Raw genomic sequence first — 8,990 nt, forward strand, 5'->3', positions numbered from 1 at the left:
ACTATGTGTATAGAAAACCCTAAAGACTCCACTCAGAAACTTCTAGAACTGATACACTCAGCAAGGTAGCAGGATACAAGATTAACATAGAGAAATCAATTGCATTTCTGTAGACCAACAATGAAATAGAGAATGTAAACAAACAATCCATTTTAAAAACATCAAAAAATAAAATACTTAGGAATAAATCTCACCAAGGAGTTGAAAAACTTACATACTGAGAATTACATAATAAAGGAAACTGAAGATGATTTAAAGAAATGGAAAGCCATCCCATGCCCTTGGATTGGCAGAATTAATATTGTTAAAATGGCCATACTAACCAAGGCAATCTGCAGATTTAATGCAATCTCTAAGGAAATGGCAACCCACTCCAGTGTTCTTGCCTGAAAAATCCCATGGACGTAGGAGCCTGGCAGGCTACAGGCCATGGGGTCGCAAAGAGTCGGACATGACTGAGCAACTTCACTTCACAAATTACCCATGACATTTTTCACAGAATTAGAGCAAATAATCATAAAATTTATACAGAACCATCAGTTCAGTTCAGTTCAGTTCAGTCGCTCAGTCGTGTCCAACTCTTTGTGACCCCATGAATTGCAGCACACCAGGCCTCCCTGTCCATCACCAACTCCCGGAGTTCACTCAGACTTACATCCATTGAGTCAGTGATACCATCCAGCCATCTCATCCTCTGTCGTCCCCTTTTCCTCCTGCCCCCAATCCCTCCCAGCATCAGAGTCTTTTCCAATGAGTCAACTCTTCGCATGAGGTGGCCAAAGTACTGGAGTTTCAGCTTTAGCATCATTCCTTCCAAAGAAATCCCATGGCTGATCTCCTTCAGAATGGACTGGTTGGATCTCCTTGGAGTCCAAGGGACTCTCAAGAGTCTTCTCCAACACCACAGTTCAAAAGCATCAATTCTTCGGTGCTCAGCTTTCTTCACAGTCCAACTCTTACATCCATACATGACCACTGGAAAAACCATAGCCTTGACTAGATGGACCTTTGTTGGCAAAGTAATGTCTCTTCTATTCAATATGCTATCTAGGTTGGTCATAACTTTCCTTCCAAGGAGTCTTTTAATTTCATGGCTGCAGTCACCATCTGCAGAACCATAAAAGACCCCAAATTGCCAAAGCAATCCTGAGGCTAAAGAACAAAGCAGGAGGCATAACCCTCCCAGACTTCAGACAATGCTACAAAGCTGCAGTAATCCAAACAACACGGTACTGGCACAAAACAGATCAATGGGACAGAATAGAGAACCCAGAAATAAACCGGCACACCTATGAAAATTAACCTTCAACAAAGGAGGCAAAAATGCCAAAGAAGAGAAGAGATGAGAAGATGGTCTCTTCAGCAAGCAATGTGGAAAAGTTGTACAGCTGCATGTAAATCAGTGAAGTTAGAACACCCTGTCACACCATGCCTGCACAGTCTCTAAGTCATGTCCAACTTTTTGCAGCCCCATAGATTGTGACCTACCAAGCCTCCTCTGTCCATGGGATTTCACAGGCAAGAATAACAGAGCGGGTGGCCATTTGCTCCTCCAGAGTATTTTCCTAACCCAGGGATTGAACCCACGTTTCTTTTGTCTCCGGAGTTGTCAGACAGATTTTTACCACTGAGCCACCTGGGAAGCCCACCATACACATAAATAAAATGGCTTAAAGGCTTAAACATAAGACATAACACCATAAAACTCCCTGAAGAAAACACAAGCAAAACATTCTTGAAGATAAATCATTCTAATGTTTTCTTAGGTCAGTCTCCAAAGGCAATAGACATAAAAGCAAAAATAAGTAAATGGGACCTAATCAAACTTATAAGCTTTTCACAGCAAAGGAAATCACAAACAAAGTGAAAAGACAGCACGATACTGGATGCTTGGGGCTGGTGCACTGGGACGATCCAGAGGGATGGAATGGGGAGGGAGGAGGGAAGAGGGTTCAGGATGGGGAACACATGTATACCTGTGGCGGATTCATTTTGATATTTGGCAAAACTAATACAATTATGTAAAGTTTAAAAATAAAATAAAATTAAAAAAAAAAAAAGAAAAGACAACCTATGGACTGGGAGAAAATACTTGCAAATGATGCAACCAACAAGGACTTAATTTCCAAAATATACAAACAGGTCATACAATTCAAAACAAAAAAACAACCTAGTTGAAAAATGGGCAAAAGACCTAAGTAGACATTTCTCCAAAAAAGAAATACAAATAGCCAAAATATACATGACTGGTCATCATCGCTAATAGAGAAATACAAATCAAAACTATGGTGAGATATCACCTCACATCAGTCAGAATGGCTGTCATTAAGAAATCTACAAATAGTACATGCTGGAGAGGATGTAAAGAAAAGGCAACCCTCCTACACTGTTGGGGGAAATGTAAATTGTTGCAGCCACTGTGGAAAATAGTATGAAGGTTCCTCAGAGAATCAAAAAGAGAGTTGCCTTATGATCCAGCAATGCCACTCCTGGGCATATATCCAGACAAAACTTTAAATCGAAAAGATAACATGCATGCTCAATATTTACAGTGGCACTATTTAAAAAAACCAAAATGTGGAAATAACCTATATGTCCATTGACAGATGAGTGAATAGAGAAAACATAGTACATACATACGGTGTAATAGTTCAGTTCAGTGGCTGGGTCATGTTCGACTCTGCAACCACATGCTGCAGCACACCAGGCTTCCCTGTCCATCACCAATTCCCAGGGCTTACTCAAACTCATGTCCATGGAGTTGGTGATGCCATCCAACGATCTCATCCTCTCTTGTCCCTTTCTCCTTCTGCCTTCAATCATTCCCAGTATCAGAGTCTTTCCCAATGAGTCACTTCTTCACATCACATGGCCAAAGTATTGGAATTTCAGCTTCAGCATCAGTCCTTCAGGACTGATTTTCTTTAGGATGGACTGGTTGGATCTCCTTGCAGTCCAAGGAGCTCTCAAGAGTCTTCTTCAACACCACAGTGCAAAAGCATCAATTCTTCGGTGCTCAGCTTTCTTTATAGTCCAACTCTGACATCCATACATGGCTACTGGAAAACCCACAGCTTTGACTAGATGGACCGTTGTTAGCAAAGTAATGTCTCTGCTTTTTAACATGATGTCTAGGTTGGTCATGGCTTTGCTTTCAAGGAGTCTTTTAATTTCATGGCTGCAGTCACCAACTGCAATGATTTTGGAACCCAGAAAAATAAAATCTCACCATTTCCATTGTTTCCCAATCTACTTGCCATGAAGTGATGGGACCGGATGCCATGATCTTAGTTTTCTGGATGCTGAGTTTTAAGCCGTTTTTATTCTCCTCTTTAACTTTCATCAAGAGGCTCTTTAGTTCTTCACTTTCTGCTCTATGGGTGGTGTCATCTGCATATCTGAGGTTATTGATATTTCTCCCAGCAATCTCAATTCCATCCTGTGATTCATCCAGCCCAGTGTTTCTCATGATGTACTCTGCATATAAGTTAAATAAGTAGGATGACAATATACAGCCTTGACATACTCCTTTTCCTATTTGGAAGAGGCAGGTAAGGTGGTCTGGTAATCCCATCTCTTTCAGAATTTTCCACAGCTTGTTGTGATCCACACAGTCAAAGGCTTGGGCATAGTCAATAAAGCAGAAATAGATGTTTTTTTTTTTGAACTCTTGCTTTTCTGATGATCCAGTGGATGTTGGGAATTTGATCTCTGGTTCCTCTGCCTTTTCTAGAACCAGCTTGAATGTCTGGAAGTTCACGATTCATATATTGTTGAAGCCTGGCTTGGAGAATTTTGAGCATTACTTTACTAGCATGTGAGATGAGTGCAATTGTGCAGTAGTTTGAGCATTCTTGGGCATTGGCTTTCTTTGGGATTGGAATGAAAACTCAGCTTTTCCAGTCCTGTGGCCACTGCTGAGTTTTCCAGATTTGCTGGCATATGGAGTGCAGCACTTTCACAGCATCATCTTTTAGGATTTGAAATAGCACAGCTGGAATTTCATCACCTCCACTAGCTTTGTTCGTAGTGATGCTTCCTAAGGCCCAGTCGACTTCACACTCCAGGATGTCTGGCTGAAGGTGAGTGATCACATCATCGTGATTATCTGGGTCATGAAGATCTTTTTGTACAGTTCTTCTGTGTATTCTTACCACCTCTTCTTAATATCTTCTGCTTCTGTTAGGTCCATACCATTTCTGTCCTTTATTGAGCCCATTTTTGCATGAAATATTTCCTTGATATCTCTAATTTTCTTGAAGAGAGCTCTAGTCTTTCCCATTGTATTGTTTTCTTCTGTTTCTTTGCACTGGTTGTGGAGGAAGTCTTTCTTATCTTTCCTTGCTATACTTTGGAACTCTGCATTCAAAAGGGTATATTTTTCCTTTTTTCCTTTGCTTTTTGCTTCCCTTCTTTTCACAGCTATTTGTAAGGCCTCCTCAAACAGCCATTTTGCTTTTTTGCATTTCTTGGGGATGGTCTTTCTCCCTGTCTCCTGTACAGTGTCACAAACCTCCATCCATAGTTCATCAGGCACTCTGTCTATCAGAACTAGTCTCTTAAATCTATTTCTCACTTCCACTGTATAATTATAAGGGATTCAGATCAGATCAGATCAGATCAGTCGCTCAGTCGTGTCCGACTCTTTGCGACCCCATGAATCGCAGCACGCCAGGCCTCCCTGTCCATCACCAGCTCCCGGAGTTCACTGAGACTCACGTCCATCGAGTCAGTGATGCCATCCAGCCATCTCATCCTCTGTCGTCCCCTTCTCCTCCTGCCCCCAATCCCTCCCAGCATCAGAGTCTTTTCCAATGAGTCAACTTTTCGCATGAGGTGGCCAAAGTACTGGAGTTTCAGCTTTAGCATCATTCCTTCCAAAGCAATCCCAGGGCTGATCTCCTTCAGAATGGACTGGTTGGATCTCCTTGCAGTCCAAGGGACTCTCAAGAGTCTTCTCCAACACCACAGTTCAAAAGCAGCAATTCTTTGGCGCTCAGCCTTCTTCACAGTCCAACTCTCATATCCATACATGACCACAGGAAAAACCATAGCCTTGACTAGACGAACCTTTGTTGGCAAAGTAATGTCTCTGCTTTTGAATATGCTATCTAGGTTGGTCATAACTTTCCTTCCAAGGAGTAAGCGTCTTTTAATTTCATGGCTGCAGTCACCATCTGTAGTGATTTTGGAGCCTAGAAAAATAAAGTCGGACACCATTTCCACTGTTTCCCCATCTATTTCCCATGAAGTGGTGGGACCGGATGCCATGATCTTCATTTTCTGAATGTTGAGCTTTAAGCCAACTTTTTCACTCTCCACTTTCACTTTCATCAAGAGGCTTTTTAGTTCCTCTTCACTTTCTGCCATTATTAGATTATGTCATACCCGAATGGTCTATTGGTTTTCCCTACTTTCTTCAATTTCAGTCTGAATTTGGTAATACAATACTTTGTCCACCTCATGCGAAGAGTTGACTCATTGGAAAAGCCTCTGATGCTGGGAGGGATTGAGGTCAGGAGGAGAAGCGGACAACGGAGGATGAGATAGGTGGATGGCATCACCGACTTGATGGACATGAGTTTGAGTGAACTCCGGGAGTTGGTGAAGGACAGGGAGGCCTGGCGTGCTATGATTCATGGGGTCGCAAAGAATCAGACAGGACTGAATGACTGGACTGAAATGAACTGAATCATTATCTTCATTACCTCCACCATAGTTTGGCCCCAGGGAAATAGCAGGGAACACAGTTCCACCCATCAACATAAAATTGGATTAAAGATTTATTGAGCATGGCCCCGCCCATCAGAACAAGACCCAGTTTCCCCCTTAGTCAGTCTCTCCCATCAAGAAGCTTACATAAGCCTCTTGTCCTTGTCCATCAGAGGGCAAACAGACTGAAATCCACAATCACATGCTCTTATCACATGCTCACAACCCTGAGCTTATGAGGCAGACGATGGAGCTGGCTGGAAACCCAGCCATGATGTGAGATGATGCTGAAGCAGCACTAGGCTCTAAGCAGTCTGGAGAGCATCACTGGAGGGTGTAATGCCTTCTGCCACATGTGCATGGACATCAAGGAGCCCATGTTTACAGCTGCCCAGAAACAGTTTGGCAACAATCCCTTTTCTTTACTGGCTGGGAACTCTGACAGCTCTTCCTTCCAGCCTCTGTGGACTGAGAAACAAGAGCCCCTCCATAACTCCTGGAGCACCTTGACCCCCCAACCCCCCGGCCTCTGGGTCTGGTGGGGAGGTCACTGGATGATTGGGGACCATCCAAGTGCACCCAGCAGTCTCCAACCCCTTTGGGATCAATGCAGCTAGCCTGGCAGAAAGTGAAGAAGAGCTAAAGAGCCTCTTAATGAAAGTGAAAGAGGAGAGTGAAAAAATTGGCTTAACAGTCAACATTCAGAAAACTAAGATAATGGCATCTGGTTCCATCACTAAATGGCAAATAGATAAGAAACAATGGAAACAGTGACAGATTATATTTTGGGGGGGCTCCAAAATCACTTCAGATGGTGACTGCAGCCATGAAATTAAAAGACGCTTACTCCTTGGGAGAAAAGTTATGACCAACCTAGACAGCATATTAAAAATCAGGGGCATTACTTTGCCAACAAAGGTCTGTCTAGTCAAAGGTATAGTTTTTCCAGTAGTCATGTATGCATGTGAGAGTTGGACTATAAAGAAAGCTGAGTGCCAAAGAATTGATGCTTTTGAACTGTGATGTTGGAGAAGAGTCCCTTGGGAGTCCCTTGGACTGCAAGGAGATCCAACCAGTCCTTCCTAAAGGAGATAGATCAGTCCTGAATATTCACTGGAAGGACTGATGCTGAAGCTGAAACTCCAATACTTTGGCCACCTGATGCAAAGAACTGACTCATTTGAAAAGACCCTGATGCTGGTAAAGATTGAAGGCAGGAGGAGAAGGGGATGACAGAGGATGAGATGGTTGGATGGCATCACTGACTCAATGGACATGAGTTTGCATAAGCTCCAGGAGTTGGTGATGGACTGGGAAGCCTAGTGTGCTCTAGTCCATGAAGTCACAAAGATTTGGACACGACTGAGCAATTGACCTGAACTGAGCCTGGAGTCAGAGATGTTCAACAGCCCAGAAATGTAGGCCCTTTGTCAGCAGATCTCTGAGAACCCCCAAATGATGCAGAACATGATCTCAGCCCCCTAAATGCATAGCATGATGCAAATGCTTGCTCAGAACCCTGACTTTGGTGAATGTGCCACTCTTCACAGGGAACCCCTAGGTTCAGGAGCGGCTCTGCCTGCAGCTCCCAGTCTTCCTGCAGCAGCTGCAGAATCCAGAGTTGCTCTCCATTTTCACCAATCCCCGAGCTTTGCAGGGACTGCTGCACATCCAGCAGGGACTTCAGACCTTGCAGACTGAAGCCCCCAGGCTGGTATCCAGCCTTGGCTCTTCTGGGATGGCCTGAACCCCAATATCCTTGGCAGGCAGCAACATGGAATCTGCACCCAAGGCGCCCACCTCCTCTCCAGCCCTGCCAGTCACATCCTCTCCAACAGATGCCTCCAGTGTTCAGTAGCAACTCATGCAGCAGATGATCCAGCTTTTGGCTGGAAGTGGAAGTTCACAGGTGCAAACTCCAGAAGTGAGATTTTAGCAGCAGCTGGAGCAGCTCAACTCCATGGGCTTCATGAAAGGCCAGACTGCAGGCCCTGATCACCACAGGACAGGACATCAAAGCAGATATCAAGAGACTCCTGGGCTCTTAGTTCTCCTAACCTCTCAGCCCTGGTCCTCCTGCATCTCCCTTCCCTTGATGCCAGCATTTGGTTCCTCTGTCAACCAGACCCTCTGTGGGTCATCCCTTCTGTTCTGTTTTTACCCCTTGTCCTCTCCAGAGAGCAGGGTGACGTTAGAGTTGTGGGCCCCAGCCCCATAACTCTGAGAATTCTAGTTTTACTTCTCCACCTCTTATAGAACCTTCTCTCCTGGCCCTGCTTGCAACAGAGCTATTTAAACAGTTTGTGTGGTTTTTATTGATTGGCGCCACCTCCTTGCCCCACAACCATCTTTTTGCAACCTTCAAACTTCTCAGTAGCAGTGCAGAGTTAAAGGAGAAACCATTCTCTGGTTTATTGGAACAGGGTCTTCCATCTCTAGCACTGAAGTTTTTCTTGTCTCATGTTTAGTTTTGGTAAGTCTTCCTTATTTTTCTTCCCCATCCCCTCCCATGTCTAGCCTACCCAATGCTACACTTCCACACTCTGAAGGTGGGGCAGGTGAAGCAGACTGTGATTTTTGTCCTCACTCCCTGTTTTGGTCACTTTCCCAGGGTTTATTGGGACTTGCAGAGGAAGGAAGATACCTGTTCTTTCTGTCCAAAGGGAGAGGTGAGACAGCAGTCTGGAGCAGAAGTTAACAAATCCTGGACCAGCCCAACGAGGGGAGGAGGGGATGAGACTTTCTGGAAGAAGGCAATGGGGGAAACAGCCTGAGTTGAGGACTTGGAATTGACAGGGAATAGAAACACTAATAGTTCTTTTAGGCCAGAGAGTGCAGGCTCTGGCCTGGCAAAGGAGACTTAGAGATGTTAATGGAATTTGAGTTGAAGAAAAGGGTTCAGTGGAGCTAAACAGTATGGCTCACAGGGGATTATATTGGTTCTGTTTCCTCAAACATACATGCTTCAGTACATACACACATTTCCATGAACCCAGGACCTGCCCACATCTCCACGTACCACTGGTTTAATCCCCACTGAAAAGATATGAAGAGGATTGGAGTCTGTCTCAGCAGTGTGTGTGTGTATGTTGGGGGGGGGGGGGGGCTGCCATGCACACACACATGTGCACGTGAGTTGAGTGGGCGGGGGGATACCTTGTTGATTTCTAGTTTAGAGTTTTCTCCCACCAGACAGAAGTATTCAGAGGGGCCAGTCTAGGTCAGGAATACATACAGCCTAGGGAGCTAGGTCTCTGGGCCTCTGGGTGCTGGGTAAC

At 44.5% G+C, this 8,990-nt stretch overlaps 1 pseudogene; it reads left to right on the top strand.

The window, feature by feature from the left end:
* Window positions 1–7,128: 7,128 nt before the first annotated feature.
* Window positions 7,129–8,739, top strand: LOC102396133 (annotated as a pseudogene).
* The last annotated feature ends 251 nt before the right edge of the window (window positions 8,740–8,990 follow it).

Source organism: Bubalus bubalis, chromosome 2 (genome assembly GCF_019923935.1).
Source record: "Bubalus bubalis isolate 160015118507 breed Murrah chromosome 2, NDDB_SH_1, whole genome shotgun sequence".
In the NCBI taxonomy this organism is placed as follows: domain Eukaryota; kingdom Metazoa; phylum Chordata; class Mammalia; order Artiodactyla; family Bovidae; genus Bubalus; species Bubalus bubalis.